We start from the raw sequence: 4,012 nt of genomic DNA on the forward strand, positions 1-4,012 counted from the left end.
GAGAGTTTAGTCTGGATAAAGGAATGGATTTTATTGAGGAATAAAAGACTATTGGATTTGGAGGGCCATAATTTGAAGTGGGGATGGCATGGATATCTATGGTATGACAAAGTAAAAGTAAATGTAGACTTTAACAATCATTTTATAAGACGTCCTCTGTTGAAAATATGGAATAGATATAAACCAAGGTTTTATTCGAAAATACCATTATGTGTCTCAAGTCAAGAAGCGTTTTATAGAAGAGAAATGGCTGGAAAAGAGAAATGGTTAACTTATCAAGAACTATTGGAAAATGTACATGGAGAATATACAATGAAAGAGAGAGAACAACTGACAAAGGAAGGATATAGTTTTCAATGGTTTGCCTATTTACAATTGTTAGAAAGATATAAAATGGACAAGAAAATGTATGGGTTTGAAATAAGTAAATCTGATTTTGAAATAGGATTGTGTACAAATGATGAAAATATAATTGCGAAAATGTATAAACTCTTATTGAAAATGGATATGGAGGAAGAACAAGTAAAAGAGTGTATGGTAAAGTGGGCAAAAATTTTTGGTCATAACATACAAATGGATCAATGGGAAAATATGTGGAAAAAAGGTTTGAAATTTACGCTATGCTATAATCTTAAAGAAAATTTTTATAAAATGATGTACCGTTGGTACATGACTCCAGAAAAGTTGTCAAAAATGTATAGTAATGTTTCTAATGTTTGTTGGAAATGTAAACAACAAGAAGGATCATTTTATCATATGTGGTGGTTACGCAAAAAGGCAAAATCATTTTGGGCACAGATAGGTAGGAAGATGCAAAAAATTCTAAAGATAAATATTCAGTCAAAACCAGAATTTTTTTTATTGGGTTTTATGGATAAACAAATAGAAAAGAAATATGGAAGAATAATATTATATATGATTACGGCAGCAAGATTATTATATGCACAAAAGTGGAAAATGGAATCAACACCAACAATGGAAGAATGGCTATTGAAATTAATGGATTTAGTAGAAATGGACAAATTGACATGTTTACTTAGAGAAAAATCGACAGATACATTTCTTAAGGAATGGAAGCCACTCTTAGACTTTTTGTTGAAAGATCAAAATAAAATGATGATACTGGGATTTGACGATTAATTAAGACAGCCTACGGAGAAAAGAGACTCTGTATGTATACATTAAGGGACAGGTTTGATGTATATTATATACTTATAGCTGATCTGCGACAAATCGGAAGTCAACTATTTTATTTTCATTTTTTGTTGATGTATTGTTATGTTTTTTTGACTTTGTTTTGTTTGTTTTTGGAAAAATTTGAATAAAAATTATTAAAAAAAAAAAAACAGAGAGGAAGGATACTCTGGAGCCCGAGTTTCCTAAAATATTATCGTCCGGTAGCATTTTTCTCTCCTAATTTTAACTGTATCCACACACTCTATACTCTTGTACGATTTCTCTCTGTCTGTCTCTCTTTTAATCTTGTTCTCAAATTTTCTTAATCAGTGAGTGGCTCTATCGCCTCGTCTCTGCCCCCTGGTGGCCATCAAACAATATTGCATAGGAACCAATGGGCATGGTAATAGGCAGCAGAGGCATGCTTATTGAGGGGGTGGGCACGACAATACAATGCTTCAAGCTGTGCCAGGGAGTAAATAGCCCCAACGCAGCCCCCGCAATATTTTCGCCGCTCCATTTGCGAATGTAAACCATATAGGAGTCCCACAGAGACATCAAGCAAGGAAACGATGCCAGTATCTAATTACCTGGATAGGTAATTTCCTAGTTCACCTTCAAGAAACCATTTTCAACGTGCGTCCCCTGGTGACGGAAGTGAGAGCTGCCGAAGAAATCGATGGAGAAATCTAATAATAATAATAAATAATAAATTTTATTTCTAGGCCGCCTATCTGGCCGTGTCAGCGGACACTCTAGGCGGCATACAAAATCAAGTAAAATACAACATATAAAATACACATATAACTCAAAAACTTTAATATAAAATTAAGCTAAAACCACCTGCAGCTATAGCCGATGAAATTAGGCTACCCCAGGGATCTTGTAGGCCTGCCTGAATAGCCAGGTTTTCAAGGCTTGGCGAAAACTTGGCAGGGAGGGGGCATGGCGAAGATCGTAAGGGAGAGAGTTCCAGAGGGTGGGGGCCACAATTGAAAATGTCTTCTCTCTGGTCCGCACCAGCCTAGCTGTTTTCACTGGTGGGACCGAGAGATGGTCTTGAGTGGCTGATCTTGTCAGGCAGCATATTTGTTGATGCTGGAGGCGCTCCTTCAGATAAACTGGGCCGAGACCGTTTAGGGCTTTAATTTAAAGTAGCATTGGTTTGGCATTAGCTTGCTCAATCCCAAACAAATGGTAGCAGCAAAGAGAGGAGTTTATGTTCTTTCCTTCCTGCGAAAACTTTACACAGTTTCAGCTTTTCAGCATTTGAAAAATAGCATTGTAAATTCAATGCAAATGCAGTCTATTTATGCCCACTTTGCAGACTGGGGTGCTGGCTGTACCTAGGAGAGAGTGTGGTTTAGGACAGCTTTACAGTGTAGTTCATTCTGAATATTGCAAGTTGGAGTTCAGGCTAAAAGCGTAGTTTACAACAACTCTGCAATATACTTCAGTAGTATAATGCTGTTTGTGGGCTTAGGGTCTGGCTGAGGTGAAACAGTAGCTTCGGACAACCCTGTAGTGATGTTTAATGTTGTTATTCTTATTTATTTATTATAGGATTCCTTACCTGCCCAGCCCTTCACCATAAGGTTCTAGGGTGGGTTACAGGAATAGACTATACAGTTATAAAAACAAATAAATCCACTAAATTATAATAAAACACCTAAAACTGTAAGATAACAGTAAAAATTCAGCAAAAGACATAGATTCCTCAGAAAACAAATTACCTTAACTATCAAAGCCTGGGTAAAGAGATGGGTTTTCAGCATGTTACTAAAGCTGTACGCTGAAGATGCTAGTACCTCTGTGGGATTGCCACAATTTAGGGACTGCCACAGAGAAAGCCTTCTCCCAGGCTGCCATTTCCCACACTTCTAGGGTGGTAGAACTACCAAGAGATCCCAGTCCACCCTAGAAGGTCGGTAGGGATGAAAACAGTCTTTCAGTTATGTTGCAAGTTGCAGCTTGAGCTGTGAGTAGCATACAACAACCCTGCAACGTAGTCCATTCTTATTGTGTCTCTTATTAGTGCAGGTTGGAGAGCTGTGGCTGACAGCAGATTATTATAGCCCTGTTTATAGTCCACTGTTCAGAATGCAGGTCAGAGGTGGGGGTGAGCCTCGTTTGGATTTCTTTCTAGGTCAAAACACCCCTTAGGTAGGTTGCGGGGGGGCGGCCGGCCAAATACAGCGCTAAATTGCACGCAGAAGTATTGTACTCCATTGATTTGCAAGCAGGCCAGTTGTGTTCTAAATATTTTATTTAAAAATAATAAAATCAAACGAAGGAAGACTCAAGTTAGAAAGTACAGGGACTCCTGCTTTACGGAAACATTTTGTTGGGGGAGGGGCGCGTGTTGCCCAGGCGTAGGTACAGTCAACTGTTAATTATTCCCATTGATTTCCACCTCCGAAGGGGAAAAAATTAAAATGCCTATTCAAGGTATGCCATTCAGTAATTTGTATGTCTCCGTCGCTACTCGCCCATAGAGAACCTTGACGGAAGACCGCTTTCAAATAATTATCGGAGGTTTAGACTGTGTGTGATTCTAAATTTCTCTACCTCTATGACCTACGCTCCACTATAAGCAATTTCTCATAGAGATAGAAAAAGATAACAATTGCACACAGCCTCAACTTCCGATTTCCTTATGTATCCCGCCATATTCGGGGAGAATAATTAAAATGGAAATAAAGTTCTATATAGGGCACTATAATGTTGCTGCGCATCGCAACTGTCTGTAGTATAGTCTATTGGGTCTGTGATACAGAGATAGAAATGTTTCCGATTTTGTTAAGTTCTGAAGTTCAAGTGCCAAACGGCGGAGGAT

Source organism: Rhineura floridana, chromosome 4 (genome assembly GCF_030035675.1).
Source record: "Rhineura floridana isolate rRhiFlo1 chromosome 4, rRhiFlo1.hap2, whole genome shotgun sequence".
NCBI classification, from domain to species: Eukaryota; Metazoa; Chordata; class Lepidosauria; order Squamata; family Rhineuridae; genus Rhineura; species Rhineura floridana.